General features: G+C 60.4%; 1 protein-coding gene across 1 annotated transcript in view; it reads left to right on the top strand.

Annotated features, from left to right (window-relative positions):
- The first annotated feature begins 830 nt into the window (after positions 1–830).
- The window catches only part of NAV1 (neuron navigator 1), a 112,045-nt gene continuing 85,025 nt past the window's right edge, over positions 831–27,850 (top strand). Inside the window, exon 1 of the mRNA XM_087828942.1 lies at positions 831–1,103. The gene's annotated coding sequence lies outside the window, so the exon portion shown is untranslated. The remainder of the gene's footprint in view (positions 1,104–27,850) is intronic.

A 27,850-nucleotide genomic window follows, 5' to 3' on the forward strand; every position in this document is an offset into this window, starting at 1 on the left:
CAGGGAACTTGCTCAGTGTTCCTGTGAGTCGAGTCCATCCACAGTCACTGTGACCTCAGGCGGGACCCGGGCCCCCACGGCCTCCCCTGCCGGGGAAGCTTCTTAGACCTTCCAGGGAGCAGCTTTTTTTTTTTTTTTTTGGCTTTCTGTTCTTCAAACCTCCCACCACCTCCATCCAACCCCAACACCCTGGACATGAATCAGCCTCGCGTTTCTCAGCGGGAGCCGGGGAGTCTCTGACCCCCTCTGCTTGGTCACTTTCTCCCTCGGAGCCCAGGCCACCGGGTGGCCTTCTGCCCTCCTCCTGCGCGGCGGGGACCCCCTCGCCCCCCACGGCCCTTTAAGGAGCAGAGGCAGAGCCTGGAAGTGCGGGCAGGTCGCGCGTTTCACTGAGCACCTACTCCTGCGGGCCCTCCTGGGGCCTCCGCTCCGCTCCGACGGGGTCCGGGGCTCAGGGAGGGGGCGGCGGGGGGCGGAGCCAGGAGCCGGGACGCGGCCGGCTGTCCATCTGTCTGTCCCCTTCTCCCCCCAGCGGCCCGCGGCGCGGCCCCAGGACGCGTGCGGGGCGGCGGCGGCGGGTCCCGGGCGCAGGAAAGGCTCGATTGTGCGCGGGCTTCCGCCCCGCCAGCCCGGGCCCCCGCCCGCCACCCGGCAGCCGCCTTTCCGCGGCCGGGAGGCGGGGCGCAAGGCGCAGGCGGAAAGGGCCAGGGGGTGGCTTTCCAGTGACCCGTTCTGGGGGGACCTGGGCCTCCGCCCCTCGGCGGGATCCGCTGGCACCGCGCGCGGGAGGCCGGCGGGGCGGGCGGGCGGCGGAGGGACAGCGGCGCGCGCCGGGGGCAGCGGGTCACCAGGCTCCGCCCCGGCCCCGGCCCCGGGGACGCACTTTGTTCAGGACGCGCCTCCCTCCGCATTGTGGGCCGGGGCCGGCGGCCCGAGCGAGCGCGCGAGGCCGGAGCGACGCGGACGCCCAGCCGCGCGAGGAGCCCCCGCCCGGAGCCCGCGGGAACTTTCTCGGCGAGGCGGGGACCGGGGCGGGCGCTGCCCGGGATGCGCGACTGTACGCGGCGGGGCGCGGACTCCGGGACTCGAGCGCACACGCACCGGTGAGTGGCCTGCGCGGGGTTGTCGAGGCCCGGGCCGGGGCCCCTGGGTGGGGGGGGCTCGACCGGCAGGTCTTGGGGGGTTGGGACCAGCCCTGGGGAGGTGCGCTCGGTGCCTGGAGCGGCCGGACCGGGGCGCTGATATTACACTACGGGGGAGCTGGGTCCGGACGTCCCTACGGGGCTGCGCGTCCCATCCAGGAGCTGACTCACCAGGGTGGCCGACTTCAACCTTCTGAGCCTCAGTTTCCCTCCTGGGAAATACCTCCCGCTGACACTGCGTTGTGATTGTACAGTCAGGGACACCCGGCGCTGCGTTCTCTCACACCCGACGCGCGCGTCCTCTCGAGTCCCAGCGGAGCGAGCGGAACCGCCTGGGCAGGTGACCTCGCGGGCGGGTCCAGATGCTCCCTGGGCACCGGGATGCGCCCAGAAGAGAAGGGATCCCGCGTCCCCGTCCCCCCCTCCCCCACCTCCGCGTCTCCTGAGCTCCGCTCCTTGGCGCGCGCCCAGGGCACGCGTTCCCGGGGGAGACCCTGGAGGTGCAGGGAGCGGTCGGGTGACCGCGGGGAGTTCACCTGAGGGCGCGCAGGGCTCCAGAAGCCCCCAGGGTCCCTCTTGTCCTCGGAGCCCACAGAAACTGGTCACAGGATCAAGCATCAGCGGAGAGGGAAGGATTCGAATAGGGGGCGGTGGGGGCGCTGTCCAGGGGTGAGGTCCCCCCCCCAACCGGGCCAACGCAGGAAAACGGGCTGCTGAGCCAATGGGACTCTGTCGGGACGGCGCGGGGCGCAGCTGGCGCGGGCTCAGGGAAGCGCGTCCCCGCAGGCCGGCTGTTTGTCTGGCTTCCTGTTTCAGCCTTCGGGAGACCATTGGCTCGTTCAAATCCGAGGCTGCGACGCTGCAGCCGGCCGCCCGGCGAAGGCAGTGGTGCCCGGTTTTCCTCCTGTGGCCTCTTGTTCCTGCTCCATGGGGTCCCCCCGCAACTCCCTTACTGGGGAGCAGGGGACTCACGCAAAGAACCGCCCCCCCCCACACCCCCAGGCAGGGCTGTTCCTCAGACGCCAAAGATACATGTGACTCCAGCCACCCTGAAGGTTCTCGCCCTGCTTGGGGTTTGGTTCGGTGTCTTTGGAACTAAGTTGGGAAGGGAGACAGGGGCCGTCGGGGCTCCCTAAGACGAGCTCTGCGGGGATGCAGCTCTCCCCTTGGGTTTCTAGGGGAAGTTTGCTGGCTGTCTGTAGTTGCGCGTTGCCTGGAGAATCCGAGAGTAAATAATTCCTCGCTGGGCGGGCCTTCGTTTCCACTTCTGTAAAATGGAGCTGGGGGGGTTGAAATGGAGCTCAGGGGGGCAGAAGCTCCAGCCTCTGGGGTCGATTTCCTGAACTTCCCGGGGTAGGAGGGAGCCGCCCTGGGGGAAACACCCTCCCCGTGGGTTTCACATCCTCCTTTGTGTTTAGACATTGGGGGGCGGGGGGGTCTGTGCACAGGCCTCATCTCCTTGCCTTCCAGCCAGAGGCCCTCTCTGACCGCTCACAATACCCGGCACACAGTAGGCACTTTATAAATGGCTAGCACACAGTAGGCACTTTATAAATGCTGAATTAATAAAATTAATAAAATTGGGGGGATCTAAATGCCATCCAGAGGCCCCCCATCCAATGCAGGTGCCCGTTTATACGTTGTTTGGTGTGTGTGTGATTTGTCTCCACCCCCCAAATACACGGTCCATAGTGAGGTGGATTTGCCCCCAGGTGGGCCAGCTTTAAGCATTCAGGCCTTTTCTGGGATCTCCTTGGGGAGCCGAGGGAGCCTGAAAACAGGAACTGTTTTTCCTTCCTCCCTAAGCCGGCCCCTCCTGAGTGACCACGAGCCCCTGCTGTCAGCTCGGTGGGGAGAAAAGAGGGGCCTAGAGGAGAAACATCTCTTGTCCGTCTTTGAAAATGTGTCTCTTCATTTTTCCTTTGGGTCAGTGCCGCATCCCTCTTTGAAAGTTCTTTTGAATTTTTAAAGGGTTTGGCTTTTAGAAAAACTAAAATGTCAAAGTCCAGAGGATGGCTTCCCTTCCCACCCTGCTCTGCCCTGGGCCCCTTTACAGAAGGGACGGATGGGCTCAAAGCCACACAGCTGGGCCCCCGCCTGGCTCCGGACTCATGCCTTCCCAGCGAAGCCCCTCCTGCCTCTCAGAAGGCTCTCCCCCGGGTGCTCCCAGAGGCTGCCTGGCTGTTGGCAAGAGAGGAGGAGACAGGAGGGTAAGGAGGGTGATGGGACCGACTGCAGCAGCCGAGTCTGGGAACACGGAGAACTGAGCAATGTGGCAATACTTGGCGAACAAAATATCTCTCTGGCCCCTCGTCACCAAACAATAATTAAAAACACTTTTAGTTTCTCCTACAACTTAAAAACCCCACCAACTTTCTGAGCGAAAGCCACCCCCTTCAGGAAGCAGCTTCCTGGGTCTAATCTGGGCCCTCCCCCTTCTAGGAAGCTGACTCAGGCCAGTTCCTCCGAGGGGCCTGGGATTTCGTTCCCCAGCTTCCCGTGACTCCGGGAACGTGAAGGGGGGCAGTTTGGCTGAGAACCAGGTCACGCTGACCTGCTCGCAGAGGTAGTTCTCCTCACGCGTGTCCTGCGCCGTCCACACCACCGCCCCGGGCCGTTAGGTCTGTCTGCTCTGCTTAATTTTCATAGGAGATGTGCTCAGATGCCTGAAAAATTACAGGTGCTGATGCATGTGCCCGCGCGGGGTCCGTTAATAACGAGATGTTTCCAGTTCAAAGGACCCAGACTGTCCTGCTGCCCAGCCAGCCCTCAGATGCTCTGAGAGCAGCGTAAATGGGGGTGTTGTCTTAGTTTCTTTTCAGAGTGTCCATGGCTGGTGCAGAGAAACACGTGTGTGTTTTCTCGTTCTCCGGATCGTTGCTGAATTTGATGTTTAGCTGTAGTTTTTTTGTTTTTTTAATGTGTGTGGATTCCTTGGGATTTTCTATAGATAGAGGATCATGTCAACTGTGAGTAGAGATCATTTTATCTCTTTTCCAATTCGGATGCCTCTTATTTATTTTTCTTGCCTGATTGCTCTGGCTAGGACTTCTATCCAGTATGATGCTGAATAGCAGCATCCTCGTGTCGTTCCTGATCTCAGGGGATAAGCTTTCGGTCTCGAGTGCCCTTCATCAAGTTGAGGAAATTCCCTTCTCTTCCCAGTTTTCTAAGTGTCTTTATCATGAAAGGGTGTTGGATTTTGTCAGATGATTCTTTTTTCTGCGTCACTTGAGACAATCATGTGTTTGGGTCTATTACGTCGATTGTTTTGCTTATGTTGAATTACCCTTATATTCCTCTGATAAATCTCTCTGTGAGCTTTTTTTTTTTTTTTAAATATTTGAAAAGTTTCTTTTATTTAAAAAGATTGAAGAAAATTTGACAAAGGGCTAACATTCTGCCGTTGGGTGGGTTGGTGCAGGCCCATTATATTTTTCTTTATAGTTATTGAGCTTTAAACATTTGAAAAATGTTTATGGTGGTACAATGTACATAACATGAGCTTGGCCACTTAACCACGTTTAAGTGTACAGTTGAGTGGCATTAAGTGTACAGTTGAGTGGCACTGAGCGCGCTCACGTTGTTGCGTACCGTGGTCATCACATCCATCTCCAGAGCTCTTTCCAAACTCTGCAAGTTTGAAGTTTAGTTTCCAAAGTGAAACTTTGTATCCATCCGACAGTACCTCCCTGGTCTCCACCTCCCAGCCCCTGGCGAGCAACATTCTACTTACCTGCGCTCTCTATGAATTTGTGGAAACTTTGTAACCACTAGAAAAGTCAGGACTCCGCTGAACGCTGCATGGAGGGTTCAAGGACCTCACCTCCCAAGGGAGCACCTGAAAGTCATTTTGATTGGGAGCATCATGACTTTCAGCCTCTCAACAGCTGCCTGCGTCAGAGGCTCAGAGGGGTCTGGCCCAGACGTGGGGATGAGCCGACTCCTGGTGACCTGGGCGCAGGGGGCAGCAGGGCACCTCACCCGAGCCCCGCTCCCTTCAGCTCAGCTGTTCTCCTTCTTGGCTGCGCATTGGAATCACCTGGGGACCTTTTAAAAGTCCTGATTCCTGGGCCCAGCCCAAGAGGTTCAGCTTCATTTGCTGGAGTGTTGTCTTCAGTGTCTGTTGTTTTCCAAGCTCCTTTGACGGTTCTGATGCTCCAGGAGGGTGCCGGCTGCTCACAGGGGGAGAGCTGACCTCCTCCCTGGAACCCTCGATGGGTTGTATTTTCAGTGACGCAATCCCCTCCCCATCTGGACAGCGGCAGTGACCCACTTTACCTCCCTTCCCGGATTTCAAAATCCATTTGTAAATAGAGTCAGTGCAGACTTGCACGGGACCCAACCTTCGAAGTTGTAAACTGTAGCCCTGTTTTTTTCACGCACATCAGGCCCCTCTAACCGGGGGTCATTGGGCTTGGATACCTCTGTCCCTGGGGAACTCACTCCCAACAGCAGGATGTTGAAATCCTCTTAGTCCCTACTTGGGCAGCTCTGTCTTTCAGAATTCCTCCTGGTATTAATCTGTCATGGGCGAGGCTTCTTCATTCGTGAATGATACCAAAATGCACCCCAGATAAAGTGGGGATGTTCGAAAGAAACCACGCAGAATAGGTGTGACTGACAGATAGCCTTGCGCAGCCACCACCTTCTGGTGTCTGGGCGCAGCCCCACGTGCCCGCCGCCTCCTCTCCGCTCTCAGCAGCCCTCCTTCCTCAGGCCTTTCCTGGACATGTTCTGGGAAGTAGGTGATGCTGTAGGAAGAATTCGCACCATAAAATGGGCCAGACTTGGAGCCAAGGTTCAAATCTTGACTTTGCTTGTACAGTGCTGAGCTCTTGTGAGTATCCAGTGAATGTTAGCAATGGAATTTCTGTGTCTCGAGGCTGCAACGTGGGTGACCTGAGGCAACCACAGACCCTCTCAGGGATCCCAGGAAAAGCGAAGCAAAATGCCTTGCTTTTTTTTTTTTTTTTTTTTTTTAATTTCGAAGAGAGGAAGAGAGAGGGAGAAACATCGAGCCAATCGACTGCCTCCTGCACGCCCCCTACTGGGGATCAAGCCCACAAGCCGGGCATATCCGGGTGATGCTCTAACCCAGCTCCTGGGCCATGGCTCCTCCTCAAGATTTTATTTTTGCAAAATGTCAAATCAATAGAGAGGGTGAAAAACAGTGGATTCTGGACTCGCTGTTCACGTTTTGCTACGCTGCTCCACCCCTAGGTCTGTCTGTCTGTCCACATACACATGTGTAATAAAACTTCCCTGCAATTATTTGAAAATAACTTGCCCGGCACTGTGACTCTTAACCCCTGACCACTTCACGTGCGTCTGCTGGGAACAAGGACCTTCTGCTACAAGCCGCAGTGCGGGTCACACCCTTGGCACTGGCTCGGGCAGGATCATTTGATCTACGGCTTATTCAGAGCTCCCGGTTGTCCACCCAGGGCCCAGTGCCCCGCGTGCAGGGCCGGGCAGCTTTCTCTCCCCGAGTGAGGAAGGTCACAGCCCCTCACCCTGGGATGGTGATGCCCGGGTGCCGAGCACTTTGGGTTCTTTACGGCCTTTTGTCTTGACAACCATTGCACTGGGGGAGAAGCTGTGGCTCGGAGAGTCGTCTCCATAGCGCGAAGGGGACGCGCCCGGACTCCCTCCCGGGCCGCGCGTCCCGGGCGGGTCACGGGAGAATGAGGCCTTTCTCACATTCGCACAGAGCCTCCTCCGTGTCCTTCCCGGGCCCTGGACCTTCACCGCCGACGTCCTGTCACACAGATGCAGAAGTCATGCTGAGCCTTTATCGTTCATTTTGCTCTTGCGTTATTTTGACAAGCCCTTCAGATTTGTCTTTTCATAAAAACTACTTAAAAGTGCATCCCCAGATTTATCACTCGGGCTAATTTTACTCGTCAAAGCAGCCTTGTGAACGTGTTATATTTTGAGCTGTTTCTCATGTTCTCCTCAGAGTTGAAAATAACTGTCGTGCCTGAGTTCAGGCCTGTGTGAGGCTGGTAGCCCATTGGGGTCCTGGCCAAACAAGCTGTCCCCTCCCCATTTACACATCTCCTGAGCCGTCCAGCTCTCTCCCCGTCACTCATGGCCCGTCTCTGCACAGAAGGTCAGCACAGAGCCCCGTCTCTTAAGGCCACGTCTCGCCCCTGAGTCATCTCCCCACTTCCTCCTGCTGGCCTGAGAGAAAGCAGAGGCCACTGGGGAGGCCCCGAAAGTGACCACAGGGTTGGGGCGGCTGTGGGAAGTGGGCGGGAAGGCCGCAGTGAGCTGGCCGAAGAGACAGCAATGCTCCCGTGCCCCATCCACCCCAGACAAAGGCCTCTGTGTTTGGGAGACAGGACTGTGCCCGATGCGGGGCGGGGCCTGGCATGCTGATACTGGCTGGGGGAGGCTGCCCGGGGCAGAGAGGAGCCCGCAGGCCACACGCGGCTGGACTTGCATCTGGAAGTGGCCAAGCTGGGTCCTAGCACATGGCCCGGGCTCAGGAAATACTTGCTTGTTGATTCCTGAGAGTGATAGGGGTGAGGGATGGGTCTGCCCTTAAGCTGAGGGACAGGCAGGAATGAATGTCCATCTCTTTCTCTTACCGTGGAGTGTCCTTGGTCCCGAATCTCCCTGGCTTGCTCACAGGCGCCTCCTCGCTGCCTGGGCCTTCTTTGGAGTCAGCCTGGCCTGGGCCCCTGCAACCCCTTGAGCCTCAGTTTCCTCACCTGTAAAATGGGGACAAGAATATCTACCCCCAGAATCGGGAGGGGCGTCCTGGAGGGTGTCACAAACATGGGGCACAGTTCACATTTGCCGTCAGCCTCACCCTGACCTGGACACCCCACGGCTCACTGCGCTTGGTCCTTTGAGGGTAAATGCAGGCTTGTCAAAGTGACTGGACCAAGCCAAGAATGTCTCGAGCATTCACCCGCGAGCCCTGCAGACCACGCTTCTGGGCAGATTTCTCCCCAGAGGGGTGTTTGAAGGACTTTTCTGTCTGAGCGTCAGACGTGTGGGAGATGCATGGTCCCTCCGGGCTCCAGACTGCAAGCTGCTCGGGCGGCGAGGGGAGTGGATGGCCTGGGGTTTTGTTTGGCAAAGCCCCCTCATTATCTGGCCCTGGCTGTTTCCAGGGCATTATAAATAGCGTGGGCTTCGGAGGAGGGGCCGCAGATGTGACCGAGGCAGAGTACAGGGGAAGGTGGGAGATTTGAAATGATGAACTCAGCCCCGGGAGCCAAAATACAGGCCAGGGCCGTCTCCATGGCAGTAGGTCCCCACGGAGGGTCTGCCTGGACACCTGGCTTCTCCGCCAGAAGGAGCCGTGCTCAGTGGCCCGTGGGCCGAGCCGCCTGCTCCGTTGGCTGCCATCTGCCTCGGCACAGAGGCCTGGTGCTGCTTGAACCCGGCCGGGGCCTGAGCGGAGCTGGGGCGAGACCCAGGTGGAGAGAGACAATTGGAAGGTAAAGTCCCTCACCTGTGGCCTTCAACAGGGGGGGAGGTCTCTCTTTTTTAAAATGTTTTTATTTTTATTTTTTTAGAGAGAGGGCAAGGGAGAGGGAGAGGAAGATAGAAACGTCGATGAGAAACATCAATCGGCTGCCTCCTGCATGCCCCCTGCTGGGGGTTGAGCCAGCAACCGGGCCTGTGCCCCGACCGGGAATTGAACCGTGACCTCCTGGTTCATGGGTCGATGCTCAACCCCTGAGCCACACCGGCAGGCAGTGCTTGTCTTTTTTTATTCTTCCGTATTTGGATTGAGGTGTAGTTTACAAACACCTTCATAACCTGCACCCCAGACTAGATATAAGATGTCCCCAGCAGCCACAGTGTCCTCCCGTCTGTCCACCGGTCACCTCCCCCAAGCCCTGTGTCCTGATTTTGTCACACAGGGAAGTAGTGCCTGCTCTGGGACCCCATGGACACCGAATCCCGAGCGTGCTCCACAGCGTGTCCGGCTTCCGTAGCTCACACACTGTTTCTGAGGTTCACGGTGCTGCACGAGCTGGTTTGTTTCTTTTTTCCTGAGGTCAGAAGGTGCCTCCGGTTGTTTGGGGACCCTTCCCCCTGTGGCTGGGACCCAGGCACGTCCGGAGCATCTTCTCTCGGCAGCCCGGGGGCCATGGAGCTCACCTCAGAGAGGCCTGGAAGGAGAGGCCACTCTAAATCGCTCTCTCGAGTCAAAAGGCCCCCTTCCTGTTCAGGAAGCACCGAGGCCTGAGGGGCAGGAAAAAGGTGTTTCCGAAAGAGAGGCCAAGAAAGGGAGAGGGCGAGTGGGGGTGCCCGGAGGCAGCCGGGGGAGGGGTCGGTGGGTGTGGCTCTGGCTGGGGACAGGCCATTCAGGAACCTGTGAGAACAGCCCAGGGAAAAAGGCCCAGGAGGGGCCTGAGCTGGAGACAGGATTTCAGGTTGAGAGAGGACTCAGGTGGCACATGGGCGCCCGGATGGGAAACCTCAACCATAACTGTCCCACCAGCTGCAGCCTCAGCCCCTGTGGGCGGAGGCTGGGCCCCTGGGCAGAGCTGGCTTTGCAGACAAGAGAACCCCGGGCACTGTCCTGAGGGAGGTGACCCGCGAGCCTGGGCCCCTCTCCCTTGGGTGGGTCCCATTTCGTTTAGGAGCCCTCGGGGACAGGGTGGTGCTGCCCCTCCACTGCTCCAAGGACAGGCCCCCGGGCCCCCCGCCCGTGGTGCCAAAGGAGGGCAGGAGGAGGGATTCTGGGAAAGGGAGCCCCAGCTGGTCCCCCTTTGTCTGCATGTCGTGCACTTCCCGTGGCTGCCACCAGAGGGTGCAATTGCCCAGCAGAAGCCCGCGGTCCCCACCCTCCTGGGCTGGAAATGGGCCTGGGCCTCCTGCTCTGCAGACTGGACCTGGGGCTGGGGGCCCTGCACCCTGGGGCCCCCAGGGAGGGTCAGTGAGCAGGGTCAGTGGGGGGGGGGTTGGGGGGAGACGGGTAAGCTGGATCAGTGTCCTGGGCTCTGTGTTTGCCTCCAGTTTTCTGGGTGTATCAAAAATTCTCTTATTTGCCGGGCTCAGCGGTGGATCCAGGAGGTGGAGGTTCGATTCCAGGTTTGGGGCACATGCCCGGGTTTGGGGCTCGATCCCCAGCGGGGGGGGTGTAGGAGGCAGGCAATCAGTGACTCTCATCATTGATGCTTCTATCTCTCTCCCTTCCTCTCTCTGCAATCAATAAAGATATAGATATATATATATATTTTTTTAATTACCTTATTTTTTTAAAATTTATTATTGATTTTAGAGAGGGAGAAACATTCATTGGTTGATGTTTGTATGTGCCCTGACCAGGGGTCGAACCTGCAATCTTGGTGCATTGGGAAGACACTCCGACCAACTGAGCTACCCGACCAGGGCAAAAATTCTCTTATTCTTGATTTTGGTTCTGTCTCCCTCTAACCAGCCCTCCCAGCCAACCATCAGCATTCTTGCCTTCTTGCCTCAGGCCTCCCCTTTCAGGACACAAAGCCCAGTAAGTGTCTTAGGTGACAGCCGGCCAGGGTGCTCTTGGCAAGAGCAAAAGGTCAAAGGTTTTTCCAGCCTGGCTGCTTCTTCCAGAATCTTCTCCCCTTTGGGCGATGAGACCCTGAGCCAGGGCAAACCCCTCCGCCTCCGTATGGCCAAGACAGCTTGCCCAGGGCAGACGGGCAGTGTCCCCAAACCACGGCTGGGCTGGCCAGTGACCCTGCAGCTGGGTAGTTTGGGTGCCGACGGGATGAAACCCCGGAATGAGGCTGAGGAGGGTGGGCTGGAGGTGGGCCCGGGTTCCTTGCTCCCCACAGGCCCTGAGAGGCCGGAACGTCATGAAATCCTGTCTCCCATCCCTTCAGGGCCCAAGTCACCGTTTCCGTGGAAAGCAACCAAGATCCCTGGATCTGGCCCTCCTGCCACGTGGCAGTGTTTCCCTCCTCCCTGCTCTGAGAGCTCTTTCCTGGGAGGGCAGGTAACAGATGCCGCGCCTTTGGTGGGCTCCGAACGCCCAGTGTGCCCGACCTCGGTGTTGGGTCTCTGCAGGCAGAGGTGTCTCTGAGGGGAGACAGCTGGGGGACAGATGTGGAGCTGGCTGGGACGGGGGCAAGCCCGGAAGGCTCCGGATGCCACTCTGACTCACCCCTCGGGCCGCATGGGTCGGTGGCCCAGGCCTCGCTGGCAGCGGGCCCTCCCCCAGGCACAGCTGTGCGTCAGCAGGGAAAGTCAGCAGGGGTCCTGGCGGGGACTGACCTATCGCCTTGTGAAACTGCTTCAGGGCCCGGCGTGCCCCTGGGTGTAGCTGAATGAATGCCCTGTGCTCACCGGGGCTGGAGGTCCTCTTTGTGAAGGAGGGTCAGCCCGAGCCCATCCATGTCTAGCACCGAGGCTCCCCATCCCCAGTCTCCCCTTCCCGAGCCTCTGCTCTCCCCTGTGGCTGCTGTGACAAAGGACCGTGAACGCAGAGGCCTAAACCCCCCACATTTGTCCTCTTAGGTCCCTGTGCGTTAGAGCCTGACAGGCATCGCTGTGCTGAGACCCGGGTGTCACAGGGCTGTGTCCCATGTGGAGGCCTCTGGGGAGAGGGGACACCCTTATTCTTTGGTTCTCAGCTCCTTCCCCCAGTTCAAAACCAGCAGCAGGCCAAGTCCTTGCCACACCGCCACCTCCCTGGGTCTCTGTTCTCAGGTTAGAATGGGCCACCTGGACGGTCCAGGCTACTCCCGTCTCAGGGTCCTTAACCTGGGTCTCACCGGCAGAGGCCCTGCTGCCATTTAAGGTGACGCGTTCGCAGGCCCTGAGCATCGGGGCGTGGACGTCTCTGGCTCCATGTCCTGCCTGTCACAGGGGTCCCTACACAGAGCATTGTTGGGAGGAAGAAATGGGTATTTTTTTTTAAAGGTAATGTGTGGCCCGGCCGGTGTGGCTCAGTCGGTTGGGCATCAACCCAGGAACCAAGAGGCCACCGGTTGGGGCACGCGGCTGGGCTGCGGGCTCGATCCCCAGTAGGGGGCGTGCAGGAGGCGGGCTGTCGATGTTTCTCACTCTCGTTTCTGTCTCTCTCGCCCTCTCCCTCCCTCTCTCTCTAAAATCAATAAAAACCTATTTTTTTAAAAAAAAGGTAGCGTATGTCAGTGACTGGCCCGTCTTGAGTGCTCAGCGAGTATTCGCTGTTTGCGCTTGTCCCGCCTCCGCGGTTAAATTCGCTCTCCAAGCGAGAGGTGCGGGCTGTGCCGGGTCCCTGTCCTCCCTCAGCTGGCTCAGCAGGAGCTGGCCCTGATCTTGGCGGTTTCCCTTCAGGCCCAGGAGACACAGCGTCCCTTGTGCCCTGCGAGGGCGGCTGCCAGCAGCGGGCACGGGGCCCACGCTGTCCCGGGGACGCACACTCACGAGACCTCAGGGAACAGAAGGGCCCTTCTTCCGAGGGCAGGGCGGCTCCGAGGGGGCCCCTGGGAACTGAGCCGCTCTGTGGGAAAGCATCGCCCCCGCCACGGGACAGCCTCGCGACGCGCAGAGCATTTTACAATCGTTTTTATAGCGGAGCCCCCGAGAGCCGAGTATAACGGAAGGGCTGTCACCCATGCCCTGCCTCTCTGGGGAAACTGAGGCCCACACGGCTGGAGGCAGGACCCCAGGGCCCAGGACGAGGCTGATCAGACCCTCAGGGGCCTCGTGGCTTTGGACCAGGATCTCGTCACCGCGGGCGCCAGACGCTCCTTCGGCCCCCAGTTCACTGGGCTGAACCCAGATGCCCCTCGGCACCTCTCAGGCTCCCCTTTAAACGATGAATTTGCCACCTCTGGTCCTTCCTTTCCGGTCCCGCTGCCCCTCCTTCCCCAGCACCAAGCTCTGCCCGTCTCGTCCAGACACCTGCCTCCCGTGGGCTCCGCACCCTCCCGGCACACACGCTGATGGGTCCCCAGGGGCCACCGGCAGGCCTCCTGTCACTCTCTCTGTTCTCCCAGGACCCTTCCCACGTCCCCAAACACGGAGCATTTGGGAGGCCAGTGTGACACCCGCTGCCTCCCAGACAGCTCCCCACTGAGCCCACCCACCCCGGCCCCCACCCCAGGTGCAGCTCAGGGCGGCCTGTGGCTGTTCTAGGAGAGCGTCTCCCACCCCCAGGTCCCATCCTCTGTCCCGTGGCCATTCCAGCCCCCCCCCCTGCAAACACACAGACCTTCCCTCCTTCCCTGGGGAAAGGGCCGTGTGCCCCACAGACCCCCCCCCCTGCCCATTTTTACGAGTGTTTTTCCTCCGGCTTAACCGAGCTCATCATAGGAAAATAGAAAACCGCTGAGTAGCTCTAACCCCCACGAGAGAAACAAGCACCGATCCCACTGCCCTCTAGTCTTTTCTCTCTCGCCAGCAGGTTTGTGTGCACACAGCTGGTATCGCCCTGGGCACACAGTTGTGCCCTTTCGTGATGTTATCGGAACAGTTCCTGTCGCTGAAAGTTCTAGACTTGTCGTTTCTAACGTCTCCCGTGTGCGAGTCCCGTGATTGGCTCCACCGTCTGTGCCCCTCCCTTATCTCCTCCAGACCACAGGCCCTGACATCACGGGTCCCCACCTCCACCCCAGCCTCCGGAAGGCAGGAGGTGACCAGCTGCTCCTCACGGGGCCAGATTAGGACCCGACGGGATGGTGGCTGGAAACTGGGTGGTGGTTAGAAATTGGTACCCACCCTCTCCACGCCCTGCCCTTCCTGCCCGGCCATGGGAAAGCTGACCAGTCCCCACCCTGCCCGCGGGGGACCTGCTTCTGTTGGCACAGGGCCCCTCTCTGCTGTTTCCTTTGACCCGGCTGCGCCCCCTCCCGGACTCTAGGGCATGGGTTGGGTCAGAGGGGCGTTGACCTGCCGAGATTACTGGGGCTCCCTGCCCGCGCCGGAGCAGGTGAGGTACCCGGCACAGGAGCCCAGAGGTCCGGCTGGGTGGGCTCTGCCGCCTGTTAGTTCTAGCAATGCTCAGAAAGGCGTCTCCGGGGTCCACTTGGGCTCTTTGCAGCAGTAATTCGGACCTAGTGTGTGAACGAATGACCAGTGAACACCAAGGCACCAGCACAGGGATGTGAGCTCACCGCTCTGTGGGATCTCTTCAGACCCAGCTCGGCCAGTGTCCATCCGTGAGACTGTGGCTCCGGCCCGTCCACGGACACCTGCCTCCAGCTGTGTCAGGACCCAGGACACGCACGCGTCTCGCAACCTTCGCCGTCAGAAAATGACACGGATGCACTGACCTGTGGCAAATAAACACTGAAGGGGTCAGGAATGATGTCGTGTGGGCAATACCCCGAAATGTCCCGTGGGGAGAGTTCCTTGTACTAAAACTTGGAACTTTTCTCTGATTTTAAGGTGATTTCTAAAACATACATCAAAAATAAATGCGTAAATAGAAAAGCTGAAGAAAAGACAATGGCCAGCTTCCCATGGGCCCGGCCTGAGCCTTCTTTCCCTGCCCGGGACGTCGGCAGGCTCTCCCGGGGGAATCCACGGCCATTTGCTGTTTGAGGCCCAGTTTGAACTCGCGCGATCTGCGTGGCTGACACAGGCACTGCGGAAGGATATTTATATCACAAATCTGCCACACGCCAGGTCAGCCGGTTCCACCCACAGGCCCAGGTTCATCCATGAAGAACTGGAGCATGTGGGGGGAGGCTGCAGGGAGGCGGTGGGTCCCCAAGCTTGAGAGATGAATTTATAGAACAACCATGGCAGGAAAAAAAAAAAAAAGTGTCCCGGAAGATGCAGAGAAGCCAGAGCTGCCGTCTCCGCTTCCCTTGGGGGGCATCTGGAGGAGGTGGCACCTGTCCGGTGAGCACAGGTGTCCAGGCCCCGTCACAGGCCCAGCCCGTCTGGTCCCCTTCGGAGACCGGGGCTGAGTGGACAGAACTAAGGCCCTGGAGGCTCTGACCAGCTGTGTGACCTTGGTCGAGTCCATGTCCGTCCCATTTGCTGTTTACCTGTGAACCGCAGGAGGGCTCTCGCCTGCCTGCCTGGCTCACGGGGTTATCGTGAGAGCCAGTGAGGTCACCCGAGGGCGAAGCTCCCACGGCCGGCCATCCCCGAGGGCTGTTCTGAGTGAGGCCTGCGCCCCGGAGCCCAGCGGAGGGGACTGTCGCCTCTCAGTTGTCCGTCCCTGGACCCAGGCCTGACCTGCGGCCTGTTTTCCACCGTTACCCCTGCAGCTGCTTCTGCTCCCCGCGGACCCCGGTCGCCTGTTCCTAAGACAACAAAGCCCTCGAGTTTTCCGAGCATCACGGAATCTCAGCACCCATTTCCCCCATGTCCACCCCGCCCCGCCCCGCCAGGCGGGAGGTGCCCTGTGGCTGCCCTGTCCCTGCCCGGGGGCCGTATCAGGCCTGCCAGGCCCGCTGGCCATGGGTATGAAAGAGCAGGGAGGTCGCCCCTGCAGTGAGCTACGTGGGCTCCTGGGTGCTGGGTGCTGGCCACCGTCAGCCCAGCCACCCAGGGCCAGCGCTGTCCAAAATGTCTGTCATCCTGGATGACATGGACGAGCCCCCCCCGCCCCCCCAAAGTCCATGCTCAAACTTTGTTTAAAGCCCTGACATGGTGTTTACTTGTGTCGGTCAAGCTCAGCTTGAATTATGTGGGCACGGGGCCCGTCCCTGAGGAATTTACCATCTAGGCCAGACACCCTGACTCACTCGGAGGACACACAGACAGCCCGAGGTCAGGCCAAGGCTGACCACAGGGCCCTGACCCCGGAGCACTGGGTTCCCAGAAGACGGCCGCTAACTCGAGGGTTTTTCTTCTGCTGAGAGTGTGTGTGCACATGTGTGCATGTGTGCATGTGCTTGTATGTGCTTGTGTGTGCAGGCCCTGCCCAGCCCTCCCCTGGGCCAGCTCTTCCTCCCACTGTCCTGAACAGATCTCGGCCCCCACCTCTCTGTCACATACCCCCCTGGCCGGCTCAGTCAGGATGCTCCATAATGATAGAGGGAGGCCCAAATTGTCTTCTGCCCCAGGCTGGCCTGCCTTTCCCCTGTGGCTGGCTCCAGATGTGGCTGCCCTGGGAATGGCCACAAGAAAGCCCAGCCCAGCCCAGCCCAGCCCTGGGCTGTGCGCCACCAGCCCTGGCAGCTGCTGCAGCTCTGCGTGTGCCCCCCTGCCCCTGAGAGCCCTCCTCTCCCAGGAGGCAGCCCCTGCCCACCCTGCGGGCGCCTGAGGGGAAAGCCTGTCCGTAGTCCTCCGGCTGCCCTGCCCAAGCCCTGGGGCCACCCAGTCTCCAGGCAGCCTGGTCCAGCCCAGAGTCCGCTCCGTCCGAGAGATTCTGAGAGGAGCCAGGGTCCTATAGCTGTTCAGATGCGCTGGGGTTCAAGTCTGTTGTTTGCTGTTTCTGGCTGTGTGACCTCGGTCTCAGTTGGTGTCCGAGCTGGCCAAGCTACCCCTCTGGGGCTCAGCCCATCTGGGGGTTTCTTGGCCCCTCCCCGCCCGCCAATTCCTTTGTGCGCCCTGGCCCGGCTCCCTGCGGCGGTAGAATAGCCCCGGTTCCTGAGCCTGTGGGAGGGGCGACGGGGGCGGGGGGGGGGGGGGCGGCCCCACCCTCGGCTCAGCAGCCCTGTGCCCCGGCTGTGTTAATTGTCCAAGCCCCCCAACAAGCAACCCTGTTTCTTGCCCGCAGTTAAGACAAAAAGCTCGTTATCTCTCTGTGCCCGTCATCGGCACCCCCCGCTAAGGGCCTTTCTGGAGACAGGCACCTGCAGAGGCCGTCAGGGGCCGCGTTAGCTCCTCCCAGCTGTAGCCCGAGGCCGCGGAGCCCAGGAGGCCAGCTAAGGAGGCAGCTGGGCTGGCAAGGGTGGCAGGGCGGGGGGGGGGCACTGCGGTGCTGGGTGGAGCTAGGTATTCGGTAACTGACTGGAGAGGACCCCAGGCAGTGCCACCCCCGACTGGCACTCCCTACCCCTTCTGCATACACAGCACCGACACCTGCCGCCGGTTCGGTTTGGTTTGGTTTGGTTTTTCAAATCAGCGTGGCTCCTCTCACTAGAACACGGTTGGCCCCTCAGGACAGGATTGGGGTCTGACTGGGGTCCAGCCCTCTCCTTCTTTTCTGTGAGACAAAGAATCTAAGGCCTCCCTCTGATCTCTGTCTCACTCCCAGTTCCCGGGTTCCAGGGAGAGAGGGGGCAGAGGAGGGAGGCTGTGGTAGCTGTCACCCCTGAGCCGTGAGTGACAGGTGCGCCCGACGGGGAGGTGTGTGCCCAGAGCCTCCGTCGGGGGGAGGAGGGGAAGCGCAGCTCCCAGGGCCTCTCTGAGTCGGGTGGGCCAGGGCCCAGTGGCACTTGGTGGCTCCCAGCCTAAGGAGGGAGGATGTGGGGCCAGGGCGGAGTAGGGATGCGCATATGCAGATGTATGCAGATGTATGCAGATTTATGCAGATGCACGCCAATCTCTGAAGCTCCGCAGCCTGCGGGCTGGGCTCTGGGAGGGGGGAGCCACAGCCCCACCCTGAACCCATCCCAGGTGTGACACCTCCTCTGGCCGGAGAACTCGGCTCCCGGTTTCTCGCTCCAGAAGCATCTTCCCCCTCTCGGTGCCCCGCCCCCACCCCACAGGAAGTCGGGAATGTGAGAAAGCTGAGTCATGAGGTGGGAAGGGAAGGGACCGGGCCCCAAACTGAGAAGGACAGAGCCTGAAAGCCCCCCAGCTGCACTGGGGCTGGGGAGGCTGCGGGAAGGTGGTGGGAGCCAGCTTGTTGTGAGCAGACTAACTTGAGGACCCCTCGGTGGCCAGAGGCAAGGCCCACTGTGGGGTCCTTCTTTAGCAAGGACGAGCGGAGGCCTGGCCCTACAGGGCCCAGGGGAGCTGAGGGCCTGGTTGCTGCGAAGGGAAGGAGGCAAGGCCGGGAGGGAGGTGGGCATGATTCCTGGAGAGAAGACGGGAAATGGATTCTCTCTGTGACAGGTGGGTGGGCAGAGAGGGGCTGGGGTGAGGGGCGGTAGGGACGGGAGCTGGATCCTCTGCAGCAGCCTGGCTGGCAGAGCCCTGGGGCGGGCAGGGCCTGGGTGGGACCACAGCTCCAGCCTGGGCCCTGGCGCCTGGCAGCTGGGAGCTGTCCAGCACCGAACCTGCTGAAACCAGCAGGGACCTGAAGGAGGCCTCTGGGGGGAGGTGGGGTGGCTGTCCCCGGGTGCCTCTGTGCTCCGGCCCCTTCTCTGCTCCAGGGGCGGAGACCAGCCCTGAGACAGGGAACACTGGGCAGAGGGGCCTTGCACCGGGTTTGCGAGGAAGGGCAGGGGTGGAGCGGGGGTGGGGGAAAGAGAAAACAGTGCTGGAAACGCAAGGACCAGTAAGATAGTGGACTGCAGCTTGGAACTGGACGCCTGCTCTTTCAGCTGAAGCCTCAGAGGCCCCGCCCAGCTCTCCCCCTTCCCTAGCTCCCCCACCCCCACCAGGGATGCTGAGTCTGTTTCTCACCTTCACTCACCAGCCCCCCCCCCCCCAGACCTTACAGGCTTCTGACCCTCTGAGGCAGTGATGGGGACAGTGGGGGTAGCTGTGTCACTGCAGGTGGGCAGGTCTGGAGGCTGGAGGCCCTCTAACCTGGCCCCTGTCTCCCAGCTCCGGGGAAGGGGAAGAAATTCCAACCCACTGCTTTTGGCTAACGTGAGACCAGCTAACCTGTGCCCCCTGTCACTGCGTGCATGTCCCCTGCCACCAGGACGTGGGCCACCTGTTTATTGAGCATCTACTATGCACACGGGACCTATGGGACGCGGGAGACACAGTCGGAATGAGTGTCGATGGGAAGCAGCCATGGGGATCTGGTGCGGGGCAAGGGGAGCGTAGGAGAGCAGGGGTCAGTGAAGAGGGTGAGGAGAGGGAGGGCTCAGGCCTTCTGTAGCCCCCCACCCTCTGTCCCAGCCTCCACCAGCCCCAGGCGCCATTTCTCTGACGGTACAAACCCGTCTTGGCCAGACACCTCCCACGGCTTTTTCCCACCCCTCCCGCCTCATCCTGAAGGCAGCTCAGCTGTCCTGCTGGGGGCTCTGTGGCTGTCTTGACTTGGAAACCACAGACTATCACATCACCTCCTGACGCGCCCCTGGGGCCTCTGGTTAGAGAGGGAGAGGGGAGCAGCAGACACCTTGCTGCAGGCTGTGGGGCGCCCCCTCTCCTGGACCAGCGGCCTGTCCTGTCCAGCAGCAGAGAGGGTGGGCTTCCCTCCCCCACTCTCTCCGGAAGCTCTGCCCAGCCTCCACCTGCTTCCTGTTTAGTGGGGACGCTTCCCGGCCAGCTGTGGCTCATTTCCTCTCCCCCCTCCCACGCTGTGTGCCATCTCCTGTCTGCACCCATCCCGCACCCACCCTCCACCCTACCAGGGAGCAGGGCGCAGCTCTCTGCAGGGCTCTGAGGTGTCAGGGTGTTGGGCTGCTCCAGCATCTAGAGCGTCTTGGACATGCCGGGCAGGCACTGCAGTGGGTGCCAGGAGTCCAAGCTACGCAGGACCTCTGGAGCCTCTCGTGGGGCCAGGGCTTCTGTTGGGTCTCTGACTGTCGGCAGGGTGGGCCCCCAGGAAGCAGCACCCACAGAGGAAGGCCTCCTGGGGGTCGATGAGGTCACACTGCTCCTGGATCCCATGTCCCGGCTCCTTGCCTCCAACCCCAGCCCTCTGGCTGGAAAGGGACTCCCTTTCCCAAGGCCCCGTTTTCCTGGGAACGGAGGTGAAAACCCACCTGCCTGCCCTTCACTTGCACCCAGGGACCAGCCGCCTGCCCGTTAACCTCCCACTGGCTGGCCCCACCCCTGGGTGGGCTTCCTTGCTCCCCCTGTAGACCACGGAGCACAACACGAGTTGACTCGAGGGCGGCTCAGGAGATGGACTTTCTGTCAGCTCCCCGTGGGTGGTGGCCGGCCAGCCAGTCCAGGGCTTGGGGCCTTGGTGCCCACGTCCTGGGCACTTCTCTGCACCAACCTTGCATCCCTAGGAAGTCAGAGCCCTTCCATGAGCCCCGTGATGAAGACGGGGACCCAGTGGGCAGGGGCCTGTCGCCTGCTCTGAGACTTAGTCAGCGCCACTCACGTAACTGTTTCTAAAAGCAACTGTTCCTAAAGGCGTAACTGTTACAAAGGCGGCTGTGGGGCGGGGGAGGGGAAGGTGTCTGTGCCATAAACAAGGAGAGCTACTTAGTGGCTTTTAAGTGACACAGTTATCTCCAGGGAGAGCTTGAGGGGGAGAAAATAACACTTTATTTGGAAACAATTCTGCCGAGAAACAGTCTCCTCTCGGCTTCACTTTCCCTGCCGCTCGTGACAAAGTGGCCTGCGCTCCTCGCTTCTCCAAGTTGCAAGCCTCCCCGGGACTCTGAGCCGGGGCAGCTCCGGCTGGGTCGTCCGTGCTGGAGGGAAGGGTCTGGGGCAGGACAGCTGCCCTGGGGCCCCCCAGTCGTGCCCCCCCCCGCCCAGCAACCCCCACTCACAGCCTCCCCGGCCTGCAAGCCCGGGGGGGGGGGGGGCCGAGCAGAAGCCCCAGCACCTCCTGATGTCTGCTCCCCTGATTAGAAAAGCCGGCCGCGAAACCACAGCCGGTTTGGTGTGTCGGGGGCTAGAGCTGGGGCGACGTAGCCGGCGAGATGAGAATAACACAGCGTCTGCGTGAGTCACTGCCCCCCGCCGCCTCCCAGTCCCCGAGTGAACCTCCAGACGGTGAGACAGTTACCTTCTCAGCCGGTTACACCGCACTGAAGTCAGAGCCGGGGGACTCGAGCGAAGACTGCAGCAGGAAGGGGTTAGGCTGGACGGCAGGGACGGCTCCCTGGACTTCATGGCCCGGCCCCGGGGGATGTTACAGCGTCGCTTTCCTGGGCCGCCTCAGGGGGGTTGCAGACGCTCTGCCTGCCTGGGCCGCCGAGGTCAGGCCTGGCCCTGAGTACCCTTCTGCTGTGACTGGGTGACTCCCGTGGGGCCCCAGCTGCGTCACCGTGAGGTGCACAGAGATGGTCGTTGGGAGCCGTCACCTGTAACTACCGTGAGGCCACCCCCTGCTGCCTTTTGCTTCTGGTGACAGAAAGTCCTAGTTATGGCAAAATTCATCTGCTTGGAAATGAGCCTGGGGGATGTGCCTCTGTGTCCTGTTCTGTGTGCCTGCGTCCTCTCGCTCGGTGTCTTCTCCGCAGCCACGTGTGGCCGGGGTGCTGGGAGGGGCCCCCGGGTCCTCCTTTCCTTGAAGGAAGGTTGGAAGGAGCCTCAGCCCGGACGGGCAGGTGTCCACCGCTCAGCACACTCGGGCGGGGGGCTGGGAGTGGGGGCGCTCAGCATTCAGGACACCGCTAGGGGCTCAGGGTCTAACCTACCGGAGTGGGGTCCACCTAGTGACACTCTGAGGGAGAGGTTAGCGTCCCCACTTTACAGACGAGCGACTGAGACCCAGAGAGGTTCACAGCTGGCCGAGCCTCAGGCAGCAGGCGTGTTAGCCTGGTGGAAGCCGGGTCTTTGGACATTGGGAGCAGGGCTCTTTCCATGCCACCCCTCGGCTCTCCACACCACCACGTGGCCTTTCGATTCTGGTCCTAATCATGTTGATTAAGATCACAGCAGATGGCTGGTCACCAAACGCCAGCGACAGTGGCCACGCCATCCACGTCTTCTGAGCCGTGCGCCCTACACGCCACGTTGCCGCCTGTATTCCGGCAACAGCCGGAATGAGATACACAGCGCGGTCCCCATCTTGCGGATGAGAAAACTGAGCTCGAAGTTGTGTCCCTGGGAGGGGGCCCCACACCGAGGAGCAGGCAGTGGAGATTCACGCCCAGGGTCGACCGAATGCGCAGGCTCCCTCCACCGCGCGGTCTTCCCGTAGAATTTTCCCTCTCTCCTGTTCAGGAACCTCTCTTTGTCTGGCTCCCGGTCCACCCTGCTGCCCTGTAAACACAGCTATGAAAACATATCCGTGTGTGTTTGTTTTGTTTTATCGAGGCATCAGCATCCCAGCAGATACACACGGTGGCCCAGCCCCTGCAGGTTCTCTCCTCCGGCTTCTAGTTGGGGTTTTTTTTTTCCCCTTCTCGGGGGTCCTGTCTCCGCGTCTCTCCCAGCCTGTCCCCCCGGGGTGTTTCCTGTTCCCCACCTGCCCTCCTCAGCCTTCATGCTCCCTTAGACATCGGCAGCCAATCCTGTACCTCCCGCATCTCGTTGCCAGGCAACGGGCTTCCTACCTGCCCCATTGTGTTAGCGTCTCCATGACAACAAGGACTGCCAAAAGAAAGGGGGGAAAAGTTAGGTGGTGGTAGGAGGGGGAGGTGAGACCCTGCATTTCAGGACGTTCGTGCCTTTTTCCGGCAATAACGTGCTCACTCTCAAGGTCCCCAGAGGGTGTCACAGGTAACCGAGGCCAAACCTCATGAGACAGCGAGTCCTGGGACTGACAGTCTGCTTATGGAGATGCAGATTCAGCTCCGGGACATCCATGGGGGGGGGGCAAGAATGTTTACTGTTCAAGGTCGAGAGTGCACAGACCTTCAGCCCCGCTTTGGACACCTGTAGGGGCTCAGCGAGCCCACCCGACACCCCCATTTTGCCGGCACTTTCCTCAGGGGTACCATCATGCACTTCGAGTCCCTCCTAAGGCCAGGGGACATCCCATCACCCTGTCCCTGGGCCTCGCCCTGAGCATTCTTCAAACCCCAAAGCAGGACTAAGAAGCCTCTGGCCTAATAACCCCCAAAGCAGAGCCCTCCTTCCCTTTTCTGTATTGGGGGGGACGGAGCTGCGGCCCCAGGGCCACACCACACGGTGTTGCCGCCAGCTTGGCTCCCTCCAGGGCCTGACTGCTGCGTGTTCAAGGGGAGGGGGCAGACCCCGCAGAGGCCTCGGCCCCGCTGCTGAGCTGGGCGGTCGGGTGCAGGAGCCCGTTGAGTCAGGAGGAGCCAGTCGGTGGAATCCTTCTGAGCGGCGGCCTGCAATTTGTAACCGAGCCCAACATTCCCCTTCTAGGAATGTAGCCCGGGGCTTACGTGCATGTTTATCCCAGGCTGTGCTTAACGGCGGGAAGTTGGACACACCTGGATGGCTGGGGTGGGGTGGTTAAGTCTTTCCGCCCGGCGCAGCCACAAAATCCCGTAGTGCAAGTTCACAAGCAGGTTTTCGAAGGTTTTTAAAAACACAAAATAAAACTGCGTAATACGTAGCACGTGAAAAGATATAAAATGTGTGTCTAGTATAATCATGATTTTCTACGCGTGTGTGAGTGCGGATCGTGCACTGTCCTGGAAGAAACCAAAGCTCTTAAAAATGCTGGACGTCCTTTATGTATGTATTTCTAGATTTTCCAGGCTTTTGTAACAAGCATGTTACTACTTTTAGTATAAGAGTTATCTTTTATTAAATATTTCCGGTGGGCTGACTGCTTTAGGAGGTGGGGTCTTTGGGAGGTGACTAGGCCGTGAGGGTGGGGCCCTTGGGAAGGGGATTCGTGTCTTTATAAAAGAGCCCCAGCTGGTTTCGCTCAGTAATTAGAGCACAGGCCGGTCGACTGAAGGGGTTTGATTTCGGCCAAGGACATGCACCTGGGCTGCAAGTTCAATTCCCCAGCCCCAGCTGGGTCTCGCATGTTCCCTGACCAGGCATCAAACCCCCAACCTTGGCGTATCTTCTCCACTTGTGATGAGAAATGGGCCCCCCCCCATGGGTTTAGCTTGGCTCTGAGAGGCTGGGGGAGCCAGCAGGACGGGGGGGCTCAGGTTCTGGAATGAGAGACTCAAGGGAACTTGAATTCAACTCTCTTGTGCTGGAACCGCTGGCCCCACTCTTCAGACGGTGACGCTCAGGCCGAGAGATGGAATAACCCCGGGAGTTACTTGGTACTGGGACCCGGCCAGGTGGTCCCTCTCCCGGGCCCCTGTTGACCGTGGGGCCGGCCACCAGCCCCCAGGCTCTGCCTCCCGGCCCACCACCGCCCTTCACGAATTCTGAGTCTCAGGTGAAGGCCCATGTAGCCAGCCTGCTCTGCACTAGCCTGGCAGGTGGTCTGGTCTGCATCTCACGGCCCAGTCTCAGAGACGGGTTTGCAGTCAGACTGAGGGACCCGCACCCCAGGCGGGCGTCAGCCACACACTGCCAGCAGCAGGGTCCCTGGGCTGAGGGCCCTAAGAGCGGCCCAGCCCCCCTCGCCCCCCAGATCTCCCCTGCCCCAGCCTCGTAGGCCTGGACTTTGGGGCCTGAGATGTATGTGGGGCTGGTCGAGTGAATCCCCCCCCCCATCCTCCTGGCTGGAAAAACCATCCAGGAAGAACATTGGAGGGTCTGAGTTGTGGGAGAAAATAATAATAAAGTGTGAGGGAGATGTAACTGACAGGCCTGCCGGGTGACCGGTCACCTGGCCAGCTGCCTGGGGGTCTACTTAGGCTCCAGTTTCTCTGTCTGTGACGAGCCCCCCACCTCCACGGCTCCTCTGCCTCCCGCCCCACCCCCACCCGTCAGCCCCAGGGCCCATCTGGAATCTAAGCTGTTGCTGGGGAAGCCAGACCTCTAGTAACCCCCGGCCAGGAGGAGGTAATGAGGGAGAGACGGAGGAAATGAGACTGGGTGCCACACGGACTGACTTCAGGGCACCTCCCCGGGGGCCTGGGCTTTGCACCCTGTTATTTAGAACTCGAGTCTCGTACACACGATAGGAGGGCCCACCTCGGGCAGGGAGCACCCAGAGCGAGTAGAGCCGGGTGCCGTGGTGCAGAGAGGGGGCCCCGTGGGGCCGCGCTCTCCCCGCCCCAGCTCGGCGTCCTGGGAGGTATTTATAACTGCGGCCTCCAGCCCCCTGCGACTTGTGGGATGGCTTTAAACCGTCGGTTTTCATTAGCAGTAAATCATTTCTCCTGGCTAATTGACAAGGAACCGCGGAGACTGGCAGTGGTCTGTTTCCGCCGATCAAATCAGTGAAAGATGGGAGCGTGTGGACACAGCACAGTCCTCAGCTGTGGGCCCCTCCCGGAGCTCAAAATTCACTTTCTGTCAGCGGCCAGAGGCTGGGAGGAAGGAACCCCCCAGAATGGAGACCGGGGGGGGTCCAACTTGACTCAGCAGGAAGAATGGGACTGAAAGGACATCCAGCCTCGAGAGGGCGGGTGAGAGGTTCCCAGAGACGAGTTGGAGGGACCTCCCTGTATGTAGGTTGTTTGAGATCCCTCGTGTCCCACCGGTCGGCTTGGACCCCGCCAGAGTGGGCACCGGGCCGGGGCACAGTCCGGGGAGCAGAGTGAGGGACTTGCTCTGGGAAACGCCAGGGCTGGGCAGGGCAGCATTTGGGAAAACGGGCCAGGCTGGTTTGACAGGTGGCGTCTTGGCACCGACTCGATCGCTTTCTGTAAATGCCAGGAAACTGACCTATTTGCCATCACCTGAGACGGTCGCGGCCAATCCCGTCTTTCCTCTGCAAGAGCCGGAAAGGAGAGGGTCTGCAGGGTTAAGGCTAAAGGAACCCCCCGAGGGTGCCGGACTCCGGCAGGACAGTGATGAGCCCCATCGCTCGCTCACTCGTGGGCAGTCCTAGGCCCCGTTCTGGGCCAGGAGCCAGCCCGGTGGGCGCTGGGAGGACTGAGCCCCCTCCCCAGCCCTCCCGGCCCGGCCCAGGCCAGCAGACCCCGGTCTCCTCTGCTTCGTGCCAATGCCTGTGCCCTGTGCTCACGCCCACCCTGAGGTGACTGCTGGCTGCCCATCCTGTTCTCTGCCAAGGACCAAGCCCAGCCGAATGGCCCCCGCTGGCTGCTGGAGCCCAGAACCAGGGTGGACAGGCCAAGAGCGTGGGGCAGGGGGCTCCTATTCCCCCCCCATCTGAGACCTTCCTTCATCCAACTGAGAGATGGGCAGGATTAGAGGCTGGATGGGAAGAGAAGCCTTTAGTAAATGGCTACTGGGCCCTGTCCTCAGCCCTGGGGGTCTCTCCACGATGCCCATCTTGGGGTCTAGCCGGAGGGGAAGCTGTGTGAGTGGGGGAAGGGCACAGATCAGGAGCCCCCCCCCCCAGGCACCACCATCACCCAGCAGCGGGGCTCGGGACAGACATCCCTTCAGTGTCTGCTATGGGCCAGGCACTCCCGTAAGTGACGTTCCCATAATAACGCAGTTTCTGTAACAACCCTATGAGGGGTGTTCTTATTACGGTTCCCATTTTAAAGGAGGAAACAGGCCCAGGCATTAAGTAACCAGCTGAGGACCACAGCTGGGAAGCAGCTGGATTTGCCGTGGGGCGGGAGGGGCGAGTAGGAGGAGGGTGGCTCTGGCTCCTGGACCCCACACCGTGCTGGACACATGGTCCTGCACCACGAATGGCCAGTTTTTTCCTCCCTGTTTCAAAGCCGGTAGACAAGGCACTAGGGAAGATAAATGATGTGCCCCAGTGTAGACCCAGCCACCGAGAGTCCCACCTCCAGGCTTTTCTTTTTTTATTTCATTTCTTTTTCTTTCTTTGGGCTTTTAAAAAACACATCCAACGTCTGGACGCTGTGGTTACTCTGTTCTGACCTGTGGAAACGGGGCCCCTGACGCAGTGCAGGCCCCTTTAAGGGCCACTGCGGCGGAGCTGTCCTATCAGCACCACTGCCCGCCTCGCCCGCCCTGCTGAGGGCGCCTCAAGGGCACAAGGGGTGGTGGGGAGCCCGGGCTGGATCTGCGGCCTGGCGGGTCCTCCAGAACTGCCAGGGACCTTTGAATACAGCGCCCGCCTTCCCTCCCCTCGTCCCGCCGGGCCCAGAGCTGCGGGACCTGGCACTAAAGCCCTCGCCACCTTCTGAGCCCCAGTGGAGTATTTATGGGCCCCAAATACTTCCTGGCTCTGGGTGTGCGGAGCTCGGAGCCAGTAGCCTCCATTTGTCCCGATGGGGCTGGAGCCAGAACGGTCTGGGCTGAAAGGCTGGGAGGTTGGGGGCGGGAGAGACGGGGGAGGCCTGGATCCGGGCTGCAGGGTGAGTGTTGGGGCAGGGTAGTCACAGGCACAGGCTGGAGCCAGACTGTCTGGGCCCAACCCTGGCTCTGCTGTGGGATCCTGGCCGAGCTCCTTAGCCTCTCTGTGCTTGGAGCCCCGGCCTGTGACATGGGAATGACACATCCGGCACCGACGAGGGGCCATTGCAGGCGAATAAAGGAGGGACCCTTGACACGGTGCCTGCGCCTCAGCTCATGAGACTGAAAACACAGCAGGGACGGGATGGAACGAGAGGGGGGGGCTGTACCCCGTGACGGGCTAGGGCTGTGCCACCTCACCCTGGAAGCCGCCGGCCTCTCCATTCACCTGCCCCCCGCCTGACTGTCCCGCTCCGTGTCTGAATTAGGCTCCTGTCTTTGTAAACGGTTTCAAATTCCCCTTGAAATGAAAGCGATTCACGTCCATCCGTCCATCCATCCATCCGTTCACGTGCTGGGGAGAGGGAGCTGAGGAGACAGGAGAGAGATGGGACAAGTAATGGATCAGGGGTGGGAAGGGAAGGCGCAGGGGGTGTGGGGAGGACCTGCCTGTATCTAACGGTGGGACACGGTCTCTGAGGCCAGAGGAGTGGGCAGGGGACAGTTTGCCAAGTCAGGAGGTGCCCTAACCTCCAGGGACTGAGGGGTGGGGACAGTGGGAGGAGCCAGGAGAGTGGCGTCAGTGAGGAGGGCCAGTGGCTGGCGTGGGCCAGGTGGCCAAGCGGGAGGGGGGTATTTACAAGTTTATGATTTGGGGGCATTGTGATCGGCTGCGCCACCTTTGGGCCTAGTGGGATGCGCTGGGGGACAGTCAG

Source organism: Miniopterus natalensis, chromosome 21 (genome assembly GCF_054644295.1).
Source record: "Miniopterus natalensis isolate mMinNat1 chromosome 21, mMinNat1.hap1, whole genome shotgun sequence".
Classification (NCBI taxonomy): Eukaryota; Metazoa; Chordata; class Mammalia; order Chiroptera; family Miniopteridae; genus Miniopterus; species Miniopterus natalensis.